At 42.7% G+C, this 25,335-nt stretch overlaps 1 protein-coding gene and 1 long non-coding RNA gene across 9 annotated transcripts in view; one reads left to right on the top strand and one right to left on the bottom strand.

The window, feature by feature from the left end:
* The window catches only part of LOC118229842 (saccharopine dehydrogenase-like oxidoreductase), a 303,871-nt gene that overhangs the window by 264,115 nt on the left and 14,421 nt on the right, over positions 1-25,335 (bottom strand). The window lies entirely within an intron of this gene.
* On the top strand, positions 20,676-23,112 carry LOC118229857. The gene is made up of 3 exons (XR_004765754.1): positions 20,676-21,265; positions 21,354-21,440; positions 22,689-23,112. It is a non-coding gene; the product is annotated as an uncharacterized LOC118229857 (long non-coding RNA).

The raw sequence follows: 25,335 nt of genomic DNA, 5'->3' as shown, positions 1-25,335 counted from the left end.
TCACCTCATTTCAGCAAAGGAAAGTTCATACCCAAGCACATACGAATGCTTTGCACCCGGACCTGGGCCAGACACATAACCAAGTCAAGTCGATCTTGCTACCTCCACCTTCAACTCCTGCCTCTCCCAGTCCCACGACTCACTTTGTCCTCTTGTCTCCAAACCAGCATGCTCCTCACCCCCCTGCCCATGGCTGACTGAGTCACTACGCTCCAGCAGAACATCACTGCGGGCTGCAGAGAGGAAGTGAAGGAAATCCCGATCCTCTGATGACCTGACCGCATATCATACCCTGCTGGCGACTTTCACATCTGCCCTCACGTCAGCTAAAGCCTCATTTTTCCAATCTAAGATCAGTGCATGTGTCTCTAACCCACGCAAACTATTCTCCACCTTCTCTTCCCTCCTCATTCCTCCTCCGCCCCCACCTCCCTCTTCCCTCTCCACAGATGACTTTCTGGCCACCTTTGAAGGAAAGGTGGCTACAATTCGGAACTCCTTTGCCCATCCAGTGAGCCCCCCAACCCCCTGGGACAAACCCACAGCCACACTGACCTCCTTTGAGATGCTGGAGGACTCCGATGTATTACAACTCATCACCTCTCATTGTGCAACCACCTGTCCACTTGACCCCATCCCATCTACAGTTCTCCAATCCATTTCCAGCGAGATCCTTCCCTATCTGTCCTCCATTGTTAATTCCTCTCTTGCCTCTGGTCATGTTCCCTCTGATTTTAAGATGGCTCGTGTTACCCCACTTCTCAAAAAACCCACCTCAGACCCCTCCGATGTAATGAATTATCGACCCGTATTGCTTCTACCCTTTCTGTCCAAAACCCTTGAACGAGCAGTTCTTAAACAACTAACCTCTTTTCTCCATCAGAACAACCTGCTAGACCCTCACCAGTCTGGCTTCCGATCCGGGCACTCAACAGAGACAGCTCACCTGGCTGTGACGGAGGCACTTGCCACTGCAAGAGCCTCACGCCTCTCTTCTGTCCTGATCCTTCTTGACCTGTCTGCAGCTTTCCACACGGTCAACTATAAAATACTCCTCTCCACCTTGGCTGAGATGGGCATTGCTGGGACTCCCCTGTCTTGGTTTGCTTCCTATCTTGCAGATAGGTCCTACCAGGTCACCTGGAAGGGGTCTGCCTCTGCTTCTCATCCCCTTATTAAGGGAGTGCCGCAGGGATCTGTACTGGGTCCTCTGCTGTTTTCCTTATACACCAAATCTCTTGGTTCAGTTATTAATTCACATGGCTTCTCCTATCATTGTTATGCAGATGACACGCAACTCTTCTTTTCTATCCCGCCCTCGGCCACACAGGTCGATGATAAGATATATTCCTGCCTGGCTGACATCTCCACCTGGATGGCCAGCCACCACCTGAAGCTCAACCTCAACAAAACTGAGCTGCTCTTCTTCCCATGCAAGACCTCCTTACTACGTGAGCTCTCAATCACGGTTGACGGCACCATAGTGACTGTTTCTCACTCTGCCAAGAGCTTGGGGGTGGTCCTGGATGACCAACTGGACCTCAAGGAGCACATCAAGGCAACATCACGGTCCTGCAGATTCCTTCTGTACAACATCAGAAGAATTCGACCATACCTGACGACGCACTCTACCCAGCTGCTCGTCCAGGCTATGGTGACCTCTCGCATTGATTACTGCAACTCTCTCCTTGCAAGCCTGCCAGCTTGTGCCATACAGCCACTACAGATGATTCAGAATGCCGCTGTCCGACTCATCTACAACCTTCCCAAATTCTCCCACGTCACTCCTCTCCTGCGATCACTCCACTGGCTACCAGTCGCTGCCAGGATCCGGTTCAAAGCCCTGACCCTTGCCTACACTGCAGCCAACAGGACAGCCCCCATCTACCTGCAGGACATGATTCGATCCTATGTGCCTGCTCGACCACTCCGCTCTGCGGCAGCAGAGCGCCTTGTAACCCCTCCCACCCGACCAAAGGGATCACAGAGCTTCTCCACCCTAGCTCCCCAGTGGTGGAACGAACTCCCTGTCCCTCTCTGAACCTCCCCCTCACTACCCATCTTCCGCCGTGGCCTGAAGACTCATCTCTTCAGACTATAGGCCTACCTGGACTAACTACCACCACGCTGTAGGGTAAACGTCCCTATTAAGCCCACCAAATCCGCTTTTATATTTTTAATATATACTGCCCCAATTTAAGTGAGAACATTTTAGTTAAAATGAAAGTCTAATCTCTCATTTGAAGTGTCAATAATTCATTTATACCAATTTCTAATGTTTTTATTGTTTAATTTGTCAAAATATGTCAAAAGTCTGGCATGGGCTTAATGGGTACCTAACGTACCCTTTAAGCCCATGGGTGTTCCAAATAAGCCGACTTCATGATTTGTTGATAAATAAATATTTATTTAAAAAATCTTAACAATACAAACTTGTTCTATTCAAATCTGTAATCTCTTAGCTCTCAATAGCTATTTTCATTTTGTCTCCATTCCTATCCTATGGCCTGTAAATGCCATTTGAAATAGGCATGACTAGTCTTTTTCCTGTGTTGTCAACACAGAAAAAACGAAACTTCAATATTCTTTGGAATGTAGCCAAAAAACGAACAAAATCAAAACTATAGTTTAAATTGCTCTTCCATACTTCATCTTTCAATATGTGTTGTCATTTTGTCTGTATCTCTATCCTATGGTGTGCTGTTGGCATTTGAAATTGGCCAACATTTCTGGTCCAGCCAGCTGGTTGAAAGTGCAGGTGTTTTTATGAAGATTTCTGAAGATCGACTGACTGAACGAAAAACAATTTCAGGTTCAATACTAATGTTCTATGGATAGTAAATGAGTCAATTTCAGGATTTACAACTAAACAATAACTTTAATTTATTTTCAAATGTTAATCACATTTAAGATAGTTGTTTGAAAACATTGTAAAAACACATTTTAGAACCATTCAGTTCATTGTGGAGTTTTAGTAAGGCTATCATTTGCTCCATGCTCCATCTTAGTAGTGTAACTTAACATAGGTTATAGGGTGGTCTAAGCTTTATTTTATTTGTTTGTTTCAATCTTTTGCCCATGTTGTGGTTGTCTTTGTCTTACGCTAACAAGTCTTTCATGGCTTTCATCTTGTTTTTGTACAGATTTTCAATGACCTCATGATTGTGCAAATAGAATGGTCCAGGTCCCTACAGCCCTGCTTTGCAGAGGATGAACTTGTGCTTCTATCATGCGTGGACATGAACTGTAGTTCTTTCGTGTTTTAGTCATCTTAAACTAAAACTCATCTGAAAAGTAAATATTAAAAAATGATTGCTAATGTTAAGATAGAACACAGGCCTATCCAGAATGAATTGACCTATGCAATATCACTGATATTTAAATATGGGTATTAATTATCTGAATTATGGAGCTGATTCATCAGGTGAGGTCAAAATTAGGGAGGAAAATGGTTCAAAGGTCAAAAGGGAGAAAATCCCCATTGAAACACAGTCAAGTGGGCTTAATGGGAGCAGGTGGGCTTAAAGGGAACATCAGTGAATTTATGGTTAAAAGACAGAATATTTTATTCTACTCACATGACTTTAAAAAACAACTATATGAAATAAATCTATATATGGTGCACTAACATAATATGAAAAGTATAAATTGATCATGCAGAGAAGTAATTAGCTATACTCATTTACATCCACCCCAGACAGTGTGATTTTTTTGCTAGAGTCCCCTTTAAGCCCACCAGGTAAAAATGTTAATTAAAAAATAAATAAAGATAAACATACACATTTATTGTCTATTTAACAATATAATAATATAAACTGCATACAAAAATATAAACTATACATGCTTATCATGCTTTATGTCATTGCAATGAACCATACTATGTAGCTACTGTATTGATGCAGCATGTGGTCTGTTTGCTAGCGTGCTAAAATTCATATTTTGATTTCAAAAGAAACAATATTTCTAATTCAGGTAATATTCTAACATATGTCTCATTCAAAACACTAATCACTTAAATTTTGATAGCAAATGAGTACTTATCAAAAACATGAGTAGAAATATACAAAAAATTTTATTTTCTGAGGGTACCTAAGTTTTTTTGCAACTTCTTCTGGGATCAGCAGGCACATGCCACACATATGCTTCGATAACTCAATATCGACAAATGTGATTGACTTAAAAAGTGTCATTTATGTAACAAGCAGCTTCATTTGAAAAAACATCACACAGCAAAAAATGATGTAGGCTTATATGGTACGTGGGCTTAATAGGGACGTTTACACTATATTTCACTCTAAATCAACCCCCCCCCCCCCCCTTTTTATGACACTTGTTACATGTTGCCCCATCCCAGCACTTTTTGGTCATTTATATTTGTCCTAATACTGTAGCTTATTCTTCTGCCTAGTTGGCTTTGCAGAGGTTAGGTCAGAATAGTGTTCACTGTGTGAACTAAACTGTGTTCTTAGCTAGAAATAGCTGTACAAAATAAGTATTGTATCTTACTGAACCTGTGTTTAGTAGTTGTCTATGACCATGAAATGCACTTTTTGTACGTCGCTTTGGATAATAGCGTCTGCCAAATAAATGTAATGTAATGTAACATGAGGATGCACGCAAAACCACCTAACGGTGATGCACGGGAAGTCCCATTTGACAACGGTCAGTCGCCTCTTCCACCTTTTGCTACACACACCCCCAACTTACAGCAGGGAGGACCATGGGTCCAAACATGGACACTGCCCATCTTCCCTCAGTGAGGCAACTTACTGTTCACCTCATGGACAAGGGAAAGGGGGGTCCAGTTTTTATTCAGGTTTCTCTAGCCAGTATTAATCTTGCCTTCTTTAGAGTCTAAAGAAGGCCAGTCTTGCCTTCTTTAGATAGACAAACACATGGGAATGCAGAAGATCTTCGTTTGAAACATCTTGAGCGTATCACTAAGGATGTTGATCACTTTGACCCTGCAACCCCTGATTATTACATTGAAAGCTATTTGCAACAAATTAATGATGCTCTCACAGACCTGCCCCGGACAACTGAGCGAGAGAAGCTCAAACTCATCTGGAAGACCTCCTCCAGAGAAGTCCGTATGTTCATTGGAGCACAACCTCCATCCATCTGTAACAACTACTCCAAGCTCTGCGAAGCACTCGTAGCAGAGTATTTACCGACATTTGACGAAGCAGCAGCCTTGATTCAAGCGGTAGCTGTAAAGCATAGTCACACTGAAAGCCCCAGGGAATAGCCTACTTTAAGTGTTTGAAGCATGCGTTCTTCCAGGGTAGAAATGGATCAGGTTTAGAGGAAGATCGAACATTCAAATCTCTTTTCCTGCACAACCTCCACCCCTGCATCCGAGCCCATGTTGTTTTATCCTCCAAGCATAAACAGTCAGTGCGTGAACTTCGGTTTATAGCCCAAATTGCTTGGGACACCCAGTGCATCGTGCCGGTGAACGAACGGGAATAACAAGGTCAAATATAGCCTAAACGCTCCCAGTAACTTCCTTAGTACCTCCCAGTGCGCAACATCAGAGCCTACGACACACGGTCAGCGGATAAAGAAAACATTCTCTCCAAAAAGCTACAGTGGTCGTTTCTCGTGCTCCGATACTAGTAGCAACTGGAGGGAAGATAGGCTAGATAGCGACGTTGAGTCAGTCAGTACTTCTGAGTAAAGCCCTGAGGGGGGAGAAATTAACATTTGTCCCTCCCTTCTCCTGTCTGCACACCTACCTTACTGAAAAAAGGGGGATGCATAATTAATTAGGATCCACAGGAGCCACACAAGATAAATATGATTAAATGCAGTCCCCCACTGTAAAATAAAAATATTCAATAAGTTGTCACCTTCAGTAGTTTGATTTAAAACAAATTTGAACCTAGTCTTCAATTTGACAACCATGACTGCAGTGCAATCTTTGAGCGTGTACCTTCCCCTTTCATGTGTGTACCTTACCTTTCACACCTTCCCCTCATGGACAGCAGGTGTACAACAAAGGTACACTTCCTTCTAGGCCTTGTCATTTTGTGAGCCACCCCACGACAGTAACCACTGTCTGACGGGTCAAACCATTTTAATCCAACCTGTAGGTTTAACTTTAAAATTTGACCTTTTATAATCCTTGAGATGAACATCATCTGGATTCCTCAGTGGCTGGGTCATAACTGTTGGTGTTCCACCCTCTGGGCACCTAAACTAACGCTCAAACTAACCCCTTTTAACAAGATTTCTTATGTTTGTTAACATGCTTTTCACTGTTAGACTTCAATGTTTTACATTGTGTCTTATGTCATGCATTTTAGTTTAGTTAGTTAATTGATGATTAATGCCTGGATGTTTGTCAGTCAATTATAAACTGCCTGCATGTTTGACAGTCCTGTGAATTGCCTGAGTGTTTTTCAGCATTGTGACACTGTCAGCTCCCATGGACTGCCTCGGTGGAATGGTGACAAAATAGACTTAAATGGACTAACCCATCCCTTGCAGAGACTGATTTGACAACAGACTGCCTCACTAACTTTGTGCTTCCAAGGAGGACTAAACGACTCCTCTTAGAAGCAGGGGGGGTGTAGGTAAAGTCGGTCAGTCTGTGCCGATCAATGAAACTGACTTTCTTTAATAGCACGCAGCGCATCTGATGACGTCATCAGTGCGCGCCACATTCTAGATACTGGTCACACTCCACCAGTGTGAAGGTCCCCCCTCCCCCCACCAGGTATAAAAGTTAGGGACAGTAATCACTTGCTCTCTTTTTGGCCTCTCTTTGTGCCCTCTCTCTTCCTGCATCCTCTCCCATTGTCCCTTGAGTGCCCACTCCTATGGGCCTAACTCGAGTTCTCACAACTCAGTAGAACTCCAATTCAAAGGGCTTGCAGAACGCCTAAGTGGCAGTCACCGATTTATCTAAACGCACAGATCACTGTACGCAGCAACGAGGCTCTGCCGATTTTGCTCGCCTGCAGCGACTAAAACCTGATCCATCCCGTGTGGAAACCACTGTACGCCCGACACTGCGCCAACTAACCACGACGAGCTCCAGAAAGAAGAGCCTTGCTGACGACCGACCGGGGGGGACAACCACATCACCGCTGCTACGGAACAAGGATTTGGTTCGCACCGCGCGCCCCACATCTGGAAACCTCCACAATTTCACAACGCCAAGACTGTTCTCTCCAGGACCCCACAGTGACCACCGGAGGCCGCTACCTGCGTGAATGGATGGACAGTGAGACTGAGCAAACTTTCCAGACAATAGTTTAGTTTGCATTGAGTTAATGTAACCTTGTGTGTTTCCGTTTGCCTCTTATAGTAATTTGCGCTGGCGATGTAATCTTAGGAAACAATCCTATGCATGGTCTGTCTCTCTCTTACTCCCCGACTAACTTTACAACCCAAACGACATCACACTCGTTATATAGTCGGTAGTGGGTGAATAACTAGCTTGGTTGCATGTATTGCTTAACAGCTGAAGTTACACTTCACTCTCCGGCACTACCGGAAGCAATACTCCTTCCTAGCTGAGCTCAGTTATTCTGCCATGCCGGTTACACTGTACCCCACACATGCACGCGACCACCCACCGTTTACTCTTCCCCCTTTCGTCCACAGACAAAGGGACACGTACACACACGCAACCACACCCCTACCTTTCCGTATTTAGAATTTTCCCCATTTAGATTAGTTTGTGTCTGTTCTGTTTGTACGTTTGTTCAATAAATCATTGTATTAAACCCGTGTCTGTTTTGATGTTGCTGGAACGTGATAATCTGAGTTAAAATAGCCTATCCAAGAACTACATCGTTCCGGTTATCTCTTAAATCTTTGATTTAATTATTTGATCCTTAATATTTGTATTTTGATTATTAATTGAAGTTCCAAATTTATGGTTGAATAGTCTGGATAACTGTAATTTTATGAGACTGATTTTTAATTGTGATTTAATAATTGTAATTGTATTTAATTATACCGCTTCGCCTACATAAGTGGTGCCCAATGTGAGAATATAGAAATATAATCCCGACATAAGTGGTGACCCATGTAAGGCTATATTGTCATTTCCCCGACACGGCGATCAATGAAGGCTAACAGCACAGTACCACTTAGGTTCTTGTCACTTCTACCAGTGCTGTAATGAACTAAAAAAGAGGCTACAAACTACCTTTCCACTGCTGGCGACATTCTAAAGCTCCGTTTTGCCCTCCGTACTATATAGCTAGCTAGCTATGGCACGTCGTCACATCTGTAACGTTATTTGTTGACCTCCGTGTGTCCATACATCTGTATCGGTGGTTGTAGCTGTGTATCCTTAGCTCATACTCATGCCTGCAGGATAGCATCCGTACGCGCTAACGAGGTTAGCTAAAGTAGGCGATCCGTACGCGCTAACTAGGTTAGCTAAAGCAGGCGATCCGTACGCGCTAACTAGGTTAGCTAAAGTAGGCGAAATGCGAACATGTTAGGGTTAGCTAAAGTAACGTTAGGCGTTAAAGCTGTGCTTAAAAATGTCGTGCTGTACCACCTGCGCATGCGTCCTACTAAACAAAGCACCACCTGCACATGCGTCCCAAAAAACATCCCTGAAAGGTCGTCCATGAGTGAGTGAGTGACCACAATTTGCCCTGCATAGCCCACGGCGCCAGTTCCTGCACGCCGTGGGAAAACAAAAAAACACTGTTCCTGGTTTTATTCAATGCAGTGACAAGTAATAGGGCCCAAGTCCCAACTCTGAAAACCACCTGTGTGCACTTCAGTCAGGCTGCATGGCTAAGGAAGGGTACTGAGTTTTACTGTTATAATTATTTGCTATATTTGGTAGCTAGCACACTCTCAAAACAACCAAGCTACCTCATATCTACCCTGTTCAAAATTTCTGCCGAGTGCAAGCACAAAGGATTGATTGGATGGGATATTATTAGTGTCCCCCTCCATTATCATCACAAAGAAAATTAACTGTTTGTGGTCCCCCCCCCCCCCCAATGTTCAAATGAAACCTACGCCCCTGCCTATACAAAATCTAACTGAATGCTAGCTTGTCTTCGAACGTTAGTGGGCACTCGGCGGCTTTGAACGCTGAACTTTGGACAGTTAGCTGATATTCGGAAACTTAAATGGTAAATGGTAAATGGACTGCATTTATATGGTAAATGGACTACATTTATATAAAGCCCGAATAGCGTACCCCCTACAGAGCCTTAGGTCTCCAACCAGAGCAACTTCAAAAACAATTAAGTATAACAAAAAACAAAGCAAAATAACAAACTTATGTCCCAATGGAAGGACTTTTGGTCCAGCTGGGAACACACTAACTAACCGAAGTACTATACGGTGAGCACAGGGCAAAACATGAGTTGAGGTCAAAAACGAGCGTACGGTTAAACACAAAATCCAATCAACAAACAAAGCAAAGGGGCTAGGTGATAATCTGAATCGAATACGAGAGTCAGATTTCAGAAACACAGAACACAAAATCAGAAAAACAAAATCATGTGCAAACAAACTAGCAGGGCTAAGGGCAAGATTGGAGTCGAAGGGAACGAGTGGTCATACACAAGATCTAATCAGCAAACAAACCAGAAGCACTAGACGGGAATTGGAGTCAAACAAAGATAGACTCCAATATGCAAAGTCAAACGAATCAATTGGAATAGCAGGTATGCCATCCCGCCAAGTTATGCCTTGCTGGGGCAGCATGCCCCATACCTATGCAGCACCGAGAGTTTGGTACTTTCAGGGTTCCCCACAGAAATAACCGCAACAGCCACAGAGTCTCAGCCCTAAAAAACACTAATTTTGGTACATTCTGACTCAATTTCAACAGACAGAATTAATTAACAACTTCACATGTCCAGAAAATAGTAGTGGTAATAGTAGTAGTAGTAGTAGTAGTAGTGATGGGCAAAGCAGTTCTTTTCAGTGTACTGAATCATTACAATCAGTTCATTAAAAAGATCTGTTCAAAAGATTTGTTCACCGAATCGTTCAGTGCTTGACCGGAGCTCCGACTGCGTAGTCCCACTCACTGAACTGAAACACGGCCGAATGTTCAGTTCAGCTCGCTAACTAGTGAACTGAGAACGGTCGTTCGTGAAGGATTAGCCAGTGAGCTGAGAATTTAGTTGACTACGTTCAGTGAACGAATCACTGAACTGATGAACTGAGTCTGTGAACGATAGTCAATCAGTGAACGACCAGTTCACGTTCGCTCGCAACTGGCTGAGAGCTCAACTGAACTGACTGAGAAATGAACGGATCGTTTCAGGAAGTGATTCAGTTCAGTTTGTTCACCCAAAAGATTTGTTCATTTGAACGAATTGTTCGCGAAAGAACACAACACTACAGTATAGCTAGTCAGTTTGTGGTTCAGTGGTAACGTCACGGTCTAAGGATCGTTGAGTCACAGTTTCAACCCCCAGTTGAACTGAATTTCTTATACATGCTTATTTGCTCACTAATAATTGTCTTTTATTTCTCAACTCTTGCTTTTGCACCACATCTACCGAACGTATACACTGCATTATGACATACCATCTATACGTTCACTTAACCTCCGACAAAATCGCCAGGCCATATGGATACAGCTGGGGCTCAGCTGTGCTTACTGACTTGTCTTCTTTAAAACCACAGACACATTTGTGTGCGTGTATATCTGTCCGCAGCTAATCTTGCATACTACTGGGCTGATTAGCCAAATACCTGATGTGCATGCTGACAGCAGGCCAAGGACCTGAATTCTCTAATATTTTGCAAATCGGACAACGATAAGTATTTTATTTGAATTAATTTTCACCATTGTCCATTGAAATACATTGAGTGCTAACTCCTCACTCCTCCTAATTGGCTGGTAGGGGCCACAAGTGATCAACAACTGCTTCCACTTGGAATGAAAGACCAGCGATGTAATTTCAACATTAAAATGCCAACAAAATAATCCGCCAACTAACGGGGTACGTTAATGTTTGAATCTGTGGCAATTATTTTGTTGCCATTTTCACGTTGAAATTGATATTTTACATCGCTGGTCTTTTGGAATTGTTCCTGTCCAGATTTGAAATGAAAGTGCCAGACTATAACGTCAACGTTAGTCTAACACATCGTGGCTGACATAAATGAAATTAGCAAATATGTCACCACCTTTAGCGTTACTTCACTGAATCGGCGTTTTTGGGATTTTCAGTGGCACATGGTTAAAACTTGTAATATTGTATTTGTCTGGTTGCATTGATTGTGAAGCCTCTATTGTATCATCAGCATAGCTAACACGCCTGGTGGAGATCTGCAGTCTACTGAGTGCACTCTTCTAGTTCAGCATGTAATACCGTCTGTTTTATATACCGTTCAGTAAGAAAAGCCATCTCACTCATGGTCACTTTATTTTCTTTGCACTATAGTCAGTGATCATGTCAGACTTCACCTACATGCCCATTCTGCTAACAACATATTGTTTCAACTACTCAATTTCATAATTTCTCCTCATTTCTCTCGTACTACTATTATTTTCTAATATGCAAAGATTGCTGGGACATATGCGCGTGCTGCTATTCTCCCATCTAGCTAAGCAAAACAGAGAACAGCTAAGCCTATCAAAATGCCTTATAAACCATAGCTCAAATTCTACGAGCTTGCTGATAATTTTGTCAATGAAGGCTCATTGCATGGCTGTCAGATCAGTGAGTACATACACTGGGGATATTTCTGTTCATTTTCTAACGGTGCAAGCTTTCTTTTTATACTTACCCCACCGCACCCTTTGTCACAGCCATTGTTTTACACATATAGCAGAGCGAAAGTGCTAAACGGTTCATCGTTCACCAGACTACAAATTCACACAAGGACAGCCATAATCCACAACCGTTTCTTAAAGGAGTAACATGGTAGTTGAATGTGATATTTGCCAGTTGTCTTTAGCCAACAACAAAAGTCCGTAATTTTTTTATTATTCAGTCATTTAAATGTATTTTTAAACGTATTTTTCGAAGCCTAAATTTCCCACTATAAAAGTTCACCCGAACTGTCTGAGCGTGGTGATGAAAACTGTCAGTTAGCTATGATTGACAGACCGTGCCCCGTTACCATAGCTACCTCCATGATACGCACTTATATTGGGAGACTGAATTTTCACAAGCTAGCTAACTGAGTATATCAAATATCGATAGCTAAGGACATTGACTTATATCCAATAATAATTTTTGCGAGCTAGCTAGCCAAGTTAAGATAAAACCACAACTATAACGTCCTTATGAAAGCAAACTAGCTAGCAAACGTTATCGATAACATTACATTATGAAAGCAAACTAGATTAGATTAGATTAGATTCAACTTTATTGTCATTGCACAGAGTACACGTACTGAGACAACGAAATGCAGTTAGCATCTAACCAGAAGTGCAAAAGAAGCAGTAAAGTGCAGTAAGGTATATGTACATAAGTGAATAAATATGAATACAATATTGATAAATATGAATACAATACAATGTGATATAAACAGTATAGACAGTTATAAACAATATAGACAGTGGATCGGTATAAATATGATAAATATATTATTAGCAAGGTGCGGCAGTGCAAGGTTCAGTCATTGGAGTAAGTTGAGTGGGGGGGGGGGGGGGGGGGGGGGGCTGGGGGGGTCCAGGTGGGGGTATCTGGGGTGGGGGGGGGGCTGTCACCGTGGTGCAGAGTTCAGCAAGGTGACAGCTGAGGGGAAAAAGCTGTTCCTGAACCTGCTGGTCCTAGAACGGAGGCTCCTGTAGCGCCTCCCAGAGGGAAGGAGGGCAAACAGTCTGTGGCTGGGGTGAGAGGTGTCCCTGGCGATGCTGCGTGCCTTCCGCAGACACCGCTTGTGCTGGACAGTCTGAATTGCTGGGAGTGCAGTGCTGGTGATGCGTTGGGCGGTTTTCACCACCCTCTGAAGTGCTTTCCGGTCCGAGGCAGAACAGCTGCCGTACCAAACTGTGATGCAGTTGGTGAGGATGCTTTCAATTGTGCAGCGGTAGAAGTTCACCAGAATTTGAGGAGACAGATGGGCTTTCCTCAGTCTCCTCAGAAAGAAGAGTCGCTGGTGAGCCTTCTGGACCAGGGTCGAAGTGTTGAGGGCCCAGGAGAGGTCCTCGGAGATGTGGACGCCCAGAAACTTGAAGCTGGTGACACGCTCAACCTCCGTCCCGTCGATGCAGATAGGGGTGTGCGTGCCTCCTTTGGTCTTTCTGAAGTGCACAATGAGCTCCTTGGTCTTCTTGGTGTTGAGGGCCAGGTTGTTGTCGGCACACCACGCCGCCAGGTGCTGGACCTCCTCCCTGTAGGCTGTCTCATTGTTGTTATTTATGAGACCAACCACCGTTGTGTCGTCTGCAAACTTGATAATGGTATTGGAGCCATGTACAGGAGTGCAGTCATAAGTGAAGAGGGAGTATAGGAGAGGACTCAGCACACAGCCTTGTGGGACACCGGTGCACAGGATGAGGGTTGAGGAGGTGAGGTTGTCTAACCTAACATACTGAGGTCTGTTGGTTAGGAAGTCTAATATCCAGTTGCAGAGGGAGGGGTTGATACCAAGGTCACCAAGTTTGGTGATCAGTTTGGAGGGGATGATGGTGTTGAATGCTGAACTAAAGTCAATGAACAGCATTCTTACATGGTGTTGTTGTTGTCCAAGTGGGAGAGGGCGGAGTGTAACGCTGTGGAGATGGCGTCCTCCGTACTCCTATTTTGACGGTAGGCGAATAGGAAGGGGTCCAGTGTGGGTGGTAGGCAGGATTTGAGATGAGCCAGGACCAGCCTCTCAAAGCACTTCATAATGGTGGAGGTGAGTGCAACAGGGCGGAAGTCATTTAGGCTCGCTGCAGAGGAGTTTTCCGGCACCGGCACGATGGAGGTGGATTTGAAGCACGCGGGGACAGCTGCTTGGGCCAGTGACAGGTTGAAGATGTCAGTCAGGACCTCAGTCAGCTGGCCAGCGCAGGCCCTGAGCACGCGTCCGGGGATGCCATCAGGGCCAGCAGCCTTGCGTGCATTGATCCTGCTCAGTGCTGCACACACGTCGGTGGGGGCGAGTGTAAGGGGCTGGTGGTCTGCAGGGAGTACAGCCTTGATGGCCGCCTCCTGGTTGTCCCTGTCAAAGCGAGCGTAGAAGTTATTAAGCTCGTCAGGGAGGGAGGTGTCGCTGGTTGGGGGGGAGGTGTAGGTGGGTTTGTAGTCTGTGATGGCCTGGATGCCCTGCCACATGCGTCGGGGGTCGGAGTTGTAGGTGAAGTGCTCCTCAATCCTTAGCTTGTGGCTGTGCTTGGTCCTCTTGATGCCCCTTTTCAGGTTAGCCCTGGCTGAACTATAGGCCTGCGCGTCACCTGATCTGAAAGCAGCGTCGCGTGCCTTCAGCAGTAGGCGGACCTCTCTGTTCATCCACGGCTAACTACACAGCTAGCTAACATTAGGTAGCTAGCTATAAATGAATATAACCAACCAGAGACTAATAGTCCCTAAAAGGCACTCTAATAAGTGAACCTAACGTTAGTCAAATTTTTGCATTGTCTTGCCTGTAAGCCAGTAGCACAAACTGTGAGTCACGAGTTATCCATGGGTCCCCAAATATGATTTAGAATCACGGTCTATGTTTAGAATGAGCTGTCACAGCAATCTGACTGACAGTAGGGAGGGCAAAACGGAGCTTTAGAATGTCGCCAGCAGTGTATGCGCGTGAGCTCGACAATACATTTCTCACAGAAAAGGTTAGCCTTTACTGATTGCCGTACAAGGTTAATGTGAAGTAGCTAGCACAATCGGACAGCACTAACCCATAAAAATGTACTTTGAATGATACTTGCTCAATCGAACAGTAAATCTGAAAAACATTAGATTATAGTCAGCGGCACCGAAATTTTCTTTCACACCCTCAATAAACGGCAAAAGTCCCAGTAGAAGATTGAATTAAACCTTTTAAAGTTTATATTTTCTGAAACGTTATCGATTCCGCTTGGCCACAGTGTGAGAAACTAGGCGATCTGAGCATATAGTTTCTATGTAAATACGTCAGAAGGATTCAGCCTTGTTGTTTGCTACCTAAACTTCACAGCACACTTGTAGCAGGACGGTGTCTCCAGGCAGATTTCTTTACGGGGTGTGGAAAGGGGAGTGGTTACTGTACTTGTGACGCACTAAGTAACATTCTCAACCGGTTAAAAATAGGATGATAAATTTAAAGCGCATATTTCTCCAAAAATAAAGAACGGACATATTTAATACTTTACTCATCGTGTTTCTTCAACGCCTCTTGTGCAAATAGCACATAAAACCGAGAAAGTGTGAAAACCACCATGTTACTCCTTTAAACGGTTACTTCACATTTTTACACCCAGCCCCACTCCGTTGTTCATCACGAATCATGTCCTCAACTTGGCCTCCCCAAAATCTCGCTCTGCCTCCCCATCTAACTTGTGTACATCCGGCACTGCCTACACTGTATGCGTGTTCGCTGTACCTATGTGTACGCAGACTTCTCATCGTCTACATTTATATGCATTACTGTTCTCACTTTCTTATAACAAACACTTTGCAAAGAGATATGATATCTCATAAAAACCAAGTGACTTGAAACAATTTAGAAAACATTCGGTAGCATTGTTTTGGAATACAGCTTCTTTAATTTTGGCAAGATAGATATAGCCTAGTTTGTAGTACAGTAACCTGGCGTCATTTTGATATCAATACTTTTAATGGCAGGCCTAGATTTTGCCAGTTTGAATGAATGAGTTTTAGACAGTGCTTTGTATGTGTGAGTAACTTGGCATTTTTGTACATTGAAAATGTGTTTTTTTATGAGATCACTATACACAACACACCAACCACGAGTTCAAAGAGCTAGTCTCCACTGGCAGGTGGCAAATGGCGGCTTTATTGTATTTATGTATCTGCCCCTTGCTGTACTCAGGGTTCCCTTGTAAAAGACTCTGGTCTGAATGGGATTTCTCTGTATGAGTAAAGGAAATATATACATACAAATGTCTCAAATGATGCAAATTTTGTTGATTAAAGTGCACTGATAATACTAATCTTAATTACGGTAATCATTATTCTTAATGCCAATGGTTCAAAGTAGCTCACTTTGCCCAACTGTTAAGTGATATTCTTTTTAGTTGTCATAACTATCTATGTGTGGACCATCGAGATATACAAAAACTAAAGACAGCTTCCACTTACCCGTTTCATGAATTCCTATGGGAGCAGCTCATTGGCTGAAGCCAATCTGTGGGGCCTGTTTGACTATGGGGCGTTCTGCCACCAGAGCATGCGCACTGGGCCACCTAAATGTGAGGGACCATGGTAAACCGGTAATCGCAGAGCAATGACATGAAACCACGGGGGCGAGCTCCAATAGAGCTTTAAATTCATCTGACAAACTGTGACACTGCATCTAGTAGCTGGCTAACTACAGGATTTTTTGCAGCAGTACTGTACAACATCCTGTTGCCACTGACGTGGTATTTCGCCTATCACAGCACACACACAAAATTTTCATGCCTACTGAGCGCATTGTACTATGTGGGTAGATTGTTTGTACTATTTATTAAATTGTATTGTAACTACGAAGAGGTTAATAAATTTTGCTGCACAGGCAGGCTTCATGCACTTTATACTTTTGTGTTACGGCAATTTTACTTATTTATTTTTCTTTTGGGCGTGTCTCCAGATGAAAATTAAATCTGTACGCCTCTTTTTGCGTCAAATTGTACCAGCAACAGAGAGAATGAACAGAAGGCAAAAGGAGCCCAAACTAAAACCATTTTTGAAGTAATGGTCTCAGATACAGGAAAACCTTTATGCTATCAAAATGATTTGGGGATAATCACATAGAAATTCTAAACATAAGTTAAGGGCTTTCAAGTCACTGGTGCCTGAAATCGAAAATGCCCTAATTTCTGAACACAATGTTAGAACTGTTAACTATAACTGTTACTATAACAGTATTGTTATGGCAACCTATCTGTGGTGCAGTTTCTCCCTCCTCCTCCTCTAGCCTTCATTTTTAAAATAATTTTTCTGAACCCATCTCTGTCAAGAGTGAAAAGTTAACATTTTCATTAGCTATTTAAACTAACATTAGTTGGGTGAACACTAAAGCTTGCTAAATGCTAGCTAACATTAATACAAATAATTTTGATGACTCTGCAGTCTTGGTTAAAGGACCATACCAGTGTTACTACATGTCATTGTCCATTGTCAACATGGACAATGGGGCCAGCCCTAGTTTACAATCATTTAGATAACGTGTTAAGAAATTATGTGTATGGGAACTGACAAAAAAAGGTAACGCTTAAAATGTATTATTGCGGCGCCAAAAGGCGCGGTGAAAAATTTTGGGTGCACATAAATTATGTGCTGGTGCACATAAATGAAAAAGTTAGGCGCACCAGTGCAACCAATATAAAAAGTTAGTGTGGAGCCGTGAATGTATATTTAAATGTGCACTTCCACACAGATTGCATGTTTTTCTCAACAATACTCAACAATGAACAATGAAAGTTTTTAATTAACTGCGATTATACGACCACTATGTTCATCAATCCTCATTATCAAACGAGCTAGATAGCTAACATATTTGGTTAACTTTCGCAAGCTAGCTGGCTAGCAAGCTTTTTTGAAGTGGCAGTGAGCATATAAGCAGTGTAGCATCTACATTTCCAGAGGACATCGCTGTATTCTCAAATAAATAACCAGCCGAAATAAAATGGTGATTGAATGCAGCACACATTTCTTTTTTATCTGAGATAATGATATTAGCTACTAGGCTATATGATGCTGTGTCAATAGCCAATGCGTTATTGCAAGCGAGCGTGTCACCTAGTCACACGTCATCGTAGCAAGCTAACCAGACAGTAAAAAACCCTGATAAAACACTTCTAACGTAGATCATTATAAGCCATGTTATCTAGCTTTGTCGTGATAACATGAGAGAAGGATTGCTGTTGGAGAAGTGAATCAACCAACAGTTAGCGCAGGTGACCTGCACGAAAGCGTACTGCAGTTTTTTTCACCACGGAATTCTTACGGACAGGGAAGCCTCACGTTACGCATTTCATCCAGTCAATTTAATTTAATCTAACGTTACACTTGATTCACTCATGAGCTCTGCTAGATAAAGTCTTACTCTTTGAGATCATGTAGTAGGAATAAAATAAGAAAATACAATTCATTTAACTTACTGAGAATAGATAATAAGAAATAATTAAAGCCGCAAGCGGCGTTGAGAGGGGTCCAAGCATTGGCACTATCGTGCCCCCTATGGAGCGATTTTAAAATGGTTTTGTCCTCATGATCATATACCTTCACCCAACATATCTACTGAATATCATGATGATTGTATAAAATATTTAGGACTTATGGCCAATTTTGTGCTAAGAGATGCTGTCGGATTACTTAGTTGCGTCACCATGGATGTGTCCTAGCCGCTTGCCGTAAAGGCCTTTACTATGTCGTAACACTTAGATGGCATGTCGTAACACTTAGATGGCCCGGCGTGTATGTAGAGCGCCAATGCTTTTGCGCCGCAACTAAGAAAGGCATCAGACTAGTGTTGTCACGATACTAAAATTTTGACTGATACCGATACCAGGTTTAGTATCACAATACTCGATACTGAAACGATACTTGAAACTTAAACAATACTGATTTGATAATTGGTACCTGACGACACTGAAATTACCTTAATAGATCAGAAACGTAATGTCCACAAGGATTGACCTCATTTTCGATTTCATGGTTTATTAACAACCTGGTTTATTAACAACCTTTAAGTTGAAGCCTGTTCAACATATTAATAAGCATAGGCCTATAGTCTTACAACACCAAACAATAGAAAAATATATTAAATATATTTTAAAAATTAAACAATTGTAAACTAAATAACCTTTAAACAGGTCTTTCACTTTAAAATAGATCTAAAGACAGCATATTTTAATAACAATACAGCATCTTCCTATAATAAAATATTTCCAAATTAGAACACCTATCGCTACCGAAGTGAACTGAGTCGAAGCTTGCGCTGTATCAACGAGGTTGAATGGGTTGAATGCACAAGCGCACATCACCTGACTTGACTACCCTAGTTGCTACTGCCATCTAGCGAAGATTCTGACAAATTACACCTTTCATCCTCTCAATCAGTAATGCGGGAGACACATTTCCCTGGCTTTTACATTTGCCTTAAAAGTACTGAACGTCAGAAAATTCTAATACCGAACCGTTTTTTTTAAAGTACCGAAAAAGTGCTGAAGTTTCAGTATACTGTGCAACACTACGTCAGGCACAAATTCCAATCCATTGCTCAGCGTAGCAGAGAATGCACATTTCAGAGCGCCTCAGAGACAGATAGAATAATAAGAAACATGACATTGAAAAAAACAAAAAACGAAATATCAACTCGCCATCCCTGCTACCTGAGTGCTGCCCGCAGAGTACCGTATTATTTATTTCGACATTGGCAGACTACAGCATTGCGTCTTTTGTTTATATTCAATATTAGTAATTGCAGCATAGCAATGATGAAATTTTATGTGTTCAGTAGATAGAGACGGAGACAGTAAAGCAATGATACAGTCCTGTCCGCTTCTGTTTTGCTCCAGAAAACGATGTCAGATAGGTCTATCAGCAATCATACGGCTTAGCTATGCCCAGAAGTCCTCAGTAATAATAGTATTTTCCAAGACATTATGAAAAATCCTTGACAACGCTTCGTTAGGTGCAGCGTCTTTTATTGCTACCCCAGAGTGAATTCATAAGTGAACGCGATGATAAGAAAATTTTCAGTTACAATGACTGATAAAACCCTATTCCAAAAGCAAAATCAGACATGTTATACATCGTTAGAAAGCTTATACTCTCACCTACTAAATAAATGAAATGTCAATCAAGCCAGGCTGTCCTAAAAAGGGCGACAACGCCGTAAACAACGGGTGTGATATTACGCAGAGCTATTTTTGAAGGTACCCAGGCATCACAGATGAGCATATATTTCAAAAAGGGATTGTCCAAGACAATATATGACCACTCACTCTCAAAAGGGACATCTCTACGCGTAAAACCAACGGTAATGTTGTATATTTATTCAATATATAGTCCCAGATATTGACTGAAGAATGACATGGGCTGTGTCCCAAACCGAGTGCGCATAGCGAGCATGCCTCCATCTTAGAGTGCGAGTCCAAACCGAAGTTCGGTAGTGTGGAGCACGGATAAAGTACCCGGATGCGCACTCCGTTTGATCAAAATTTGAAGTGTGCATCCGTGCATGCTCCGACTGGGAAAAATCCCATAATTCATTTCGAGAAAAACTGTTAGAAGAACAAGGACAATAGCGGATGACGGGCGTGAGGTTGTTCCTCCTGAGGCTTTCTACAAATGTAAGTAATTTATCAACAGTTTGTATGCTAAAATTCTTAAAAGTTTGAAAACATGTGGTACAGCACAATGGTAATATAGCCAGCTGAATAATGTGGCTAACCGGAGCTACCAATCTCCAGTTCGTTAACTAGCTATCTTGCTATCCATACAAAGGCAATAATAGTAGCGATTTAGCTAGATGGACGTGAATATTATTAAACTAATATTCATAATATTTATTACGAATTTATTCCCATGTGCTCTTACTTGCTACCTGGCTGAATATCGACCCACTTAGCTAGAATTACACTTTAAGAAAGTATTCTATATTACTGTGTTTTTTTTTTTGGTTCTACCATGTCAAAGTTTCAGCCTAAAACCGGTTAAAGTGGTACGCCTGTCATATGATACCACGAAAGACATCCCAGCACCACTCCATCATATTCAAGGGAGAATTCATAGTTAGTAAACAAGAAAACTGAAGTGAGCCTCACCCTTGTTTTTGGGTTTAGTAAACTGATTGTACAGGCAAAGATGTTATTATTGAGAAATCATTTAAAGTGCATGGAAGTAGGACAGCACATGCGATATATATTGCGATTAACATTATTTTTAATTAATGAATTTATTTATTTATTTTTATTTCATTAACAGCACTTGAATGTATGTACATATGGATAATATAAAATGTAGAATGACATTTGTTAAATGCCGCAATACTGAGCCCAAGATAAATTTCCCTAAGGGGACAATAAACTATATCATATCGTATCATCACCTGGTTTTCCATATGTGACACTAGGGACAGATGATGACACAAAATCCCTTGTGCTTTGGCGGCGGGACAATGAGGCCCTCTTCACGGGCAAAAGAAATGCCGCCAAGGGAGGATGGGAGTAAGTACTTATGAAATAAATATATAATTACAATCTGATTAGATAATTTGTTTGTTTTTTCTTATATCCGGAATTGTTTCTGTTGCAGGCAGTTTATCAGTAACACAGGCCTGCAAGGGAGGGTATCGGCTGCCCAAGCGAAGAAAAAATGGGAAAACCTGAAAAAAAGTACAAGGTATGTATCTGTAATGTGTACATATGAAGTGTGACATGGTCAGTATTTCAAAAAGAGAATCTGTTTCAATGAATTTTGTGGGTATAATGATGATCGATTATATTTTGTCAATGTACGTTTGCTTGTTTACTTTATGTAGTTAATAAAATTTGAAAGGCATTTGTGGTCAGTATACCATTGCTTGTCTCTTTAGGTGCTAAAGAACCCCCCCACAGGGGTCAGCACTGAAGGGGGTGAGACCACTGCTGCATCCTGGCGGTGGTTTGCCATGATGGATGAGGCAATCGGGGGGAGGCCGTCCATTACGCCTCCTGTCCTGATTGCCTCAGCCAGTGGTGAAGGGGATGCAGTGGTGGTCTCCCCTCAAAGCAGAAGGCAGGAAAGGGCAGGCGGCAGCAGGAAACGGAGGAACTCCGACGTGTTGGAGTTCCTCCAGAGGCAGGCTGAGGTGGAGGAGGAGAGAGAGAGGGAGGCACTAGAGAGGGAGAGGCAGAGGGAAGTGGAAGCCTTGCAGAGGGAGGAGAGGAGAGAAGCCCTTGAGAGAGAGGAGAGGAGGGAGTTTCTGGGCCACTTTCTGGCCGTGTTTGAAAAATACATAAATAAATAATTATTTTAAGCAGCTGTGTTAGTTTTGTCATTATTACACGGCTAAATTACATACTATACTTGCTGTAAATCTCTGTCCTCATAGAAGTAATTTAATCTGTTTTTCATGTTACACAAGTACAGCTTTTTATCAAATATCAGTGGTTTGCGTGTCAAGTGGCAACCAAAAAAAAGGTAAATTCTAAAAGTTTTTAAATTGCTAATTAAAAGATGTGTAACTTCTGATAAGCAACAAGTATTTAAATGAACAGATTACCATACTTAATTGGTCACAATCGAGTGAACTGCTAAAAACAATTTAATTATTGTGAAGAGAAAGAGGGACATGGACATGGATGGAGAGATGGAACAACATTTACAAACAATAAGCTATATGGCAAAAAAAAAAGTATGTAGCAAATAATGCGCTACAGGGAAGGTACTAATAAAAAATTTTGAAAAAAATAAGCGAATTGAAAAAAACACATTTTATGCTACATCAGAGCGCCAATAAATGTGGTCTTGCAGACCAGCAGGACACACATCTGGGGCTGACACCTCCTCCGCCAGTCTTGCCCTCAGGTGCTGTCCCGGCATCTCCCCCCTAAGGATGGGTACTGGGTCAGGGTCATTTTCTGACAGTGGTCTTCTGTCTTCCTCCAGGACATCGTCAGCAGCCAGGCAGACATTGTGAAGGATAGCGCAGGCTGCAATAACCTTCGGTGCAAATGAAGGGTGCACCTCCAGGGATGAAAAGAAGATGCTCCTCCATCTGGACTTCATCAGTCCAAAAGCTCGCTCAATTATGGAGCGAGCTTTGGACTGATGCCGGTTAAAGCGGGCCTCCACCGGCCCCTGGACAGGCTCCCTGTAGGGGGTTATGAGGTGGATTGGATCCTCCAAGCAGGGATACCCTCCATCACCAAGCAGCATGTATCCACGGGGAGGATACAGCTGCTGTACATATATGGGGCTGTTCCGCAGGACCCGTGAGTCATGAACAGACCCCGGGAAACCCACAAAGACATCCAGGAATTTCCCGGAGGAGTCACAGACAGCCTGCAGGATAATTGATGGAAACAATTTCCTGTTGATATTCGCTTATATCACGCCGTCGCCATTTTGAAATTTTCCTGTGCGAAAACGAGGCAATGGTGGGAAGTGTTCTAGGAGCGGTGCTTACATGAAGCAGAAAAGCGATTTGAGTCGGTGATGCTACTATGGCATATTGTTGTGTACCACACTGTAAGTCGTATCAAAGACGAGAATGTGATCAAGACTTGTCTTCACATCGATTTCCGAGTAACCCGGACACCCGTCGCCAGTGGATTGCCAAGATAAGGAGAGATGTTGGACCTTATTTTCAGGTAATGTAACGAGCTAGCTAAGCTAGCGTCTAAGTTAGCTAACTTATCGTTAGCTTACCCTGATAATAATCTCCAAAAGTTCGTAAGATTAATTTACACGTCAACACTCACCTTAACACATCTCTCATCTCAGATCACAGACAACACAAGAGTGTGCTCCAAACACTTTTCCAAGGACTGCATATTAAGATCGCTTACCGGTTTGAACAAACTGAAAAACGGGAGTGTGCCGTCTTTGTTTACATGGTGTCAGCCCAAGACCAGAAGGACAATTCAACGCTTCCAGAGGTAACTGTCAGCTGACATTAGCCAAATCATTTCCGTATCAGCATGAAAAAGATAATAAATGCATCTCTCAATTTGTGTGAACAGTACTGCGACGAAAACAGCGATAGATTTACCCACTAGCCACAAATGTCCAAAATGTAAACAAGGCAGTTTTCACGGTCGGGAAAAATTTTATGACACCGTTTGCTGATTAGCTAGCACACCGGCATAGCCTACGGATGGCAAAATCGTTAACTTACCTTCGATATCAGTAATGTACCCCTCTATCCAGTTGCTGTATCCTTTCAACAGCACTGTCGACACAAATTGAGAGAGATTTACGAAAGTTGGTTTTTTTACGCATAGTCTAGTAGGTTTGATCTAAATGCATTTATCTTTTTCATGCTGATACGGAAATGATTTGGCTAATGTCAGATGACAGTTACCTCTGGAAGCGTTGAATTGTCCTTCTGGTCTTGGGCTGACACCATATAAACAAAGACGGCACACTCCCGTTTTTCAGTTTGTTCAAACCGGTAAGCGATCTTAATATGCAGTCCTAGGAAAAGTGTTTGGAGCACACTCTTGTGTTGTCTGTGATCTGAGATGAGAGATGTGTTAAGGTGAGTGTTGATGTGTAAATTAATCTTACGAACTTTTGGAGGTTATTATCAGGGTAAGCTAACGATAAGTTAGCTAACTTAGACGCTAGCTTAGCTAGCTCGTTACATCACCTGAAAATAAGGTCCAACATCTCTCCTTATCTTGGCAATCCACTGGCGACGGGTGTCCGGGTTACTCGGAAATCGATGGAAAGACAAGTCTTGATCACATTCTCGTCTTTTATACGACTTACAGCGTGGTACACAACAATATGCCATAGTAGCGTCACCGACTCAAATCGCTTTTCTGCTTCATGTAAGCACCGCTCCTAGAACACTTCCCACCATAGCCTCGTTTTCGCACAGGAAAATTTCAAAATGGCGACGGCGTGATATAAGCGAATAGCACTGTCTAGTGACTCCTCCAGGTGGCTTCAATCGTATGTGGCACCCATCAATGGCTCCCACAGCCTTCCTGAACGCTGAATGTCCTGCCAGCCGACAGAACCCCTCTCCAATGGCTTCCAGGTCTCCTGTTTCAGGGAGGTGTATGACTCTCGGCAGGATGGAAATCAGGTCATCTGCAATGGCATGGACCATCCTGTGTACTGTGCTGCGTGGGACAGCAAACACCTCTGACACCACACGGTAGGATGTCCCACAGGCCAGCCAGTACACAAAGGTGAGGGCATCTAGTGTGTAGCCCCAGCCATGGTCCCTCATGTTGGGGAGCATTCTTAAGAGACTCCGGATTGCCCGTCTGGACAAACGAAAGTCTGGCCGGAGATCCTGGTCCTCATCAAAAAATTTTGTGAGGATCGGGACACTGACATTAATCCTGCCATACCTTGCAAGGCTTTCTCCCTAGAGAGAAATTGACAAAGTAAATAAATACTTTACGTTACTTCAAGGGGTCGGTCTTCTTTTTGTTTAGTACTGACAGTGGTGCAGATTGGAAATTTAAATTATGCAATTCTTGAAACGGTACATGATGAAGAGTTTGTAAAGTGATAGAGTGAATGAGTAACGCAATATGTGAGGTAAATGTTAGTTTTTTTGTAAGTTTAAGTATAT

The sequence above is a fragment of the Anguilla anguilla genome, chromosome 6 (genome assembly GCF_013347855.1).
Source record: "Anguilla anguilla isolate fAngAng1 chromosome 6, fAngAng1.pri, whole genome shotgun sequence".
NCBI lineage: Eukaryota > Metazoa > Chordata > Actinopteri > Anguilliformes > Anguillidae > Anguilla > Anguilla anguilla.
The sequence above is the reverse complement of the archived record's forward strand: the minus strand, read 5'-3'. Positions and strand labels throughout refer to the sequence as shown.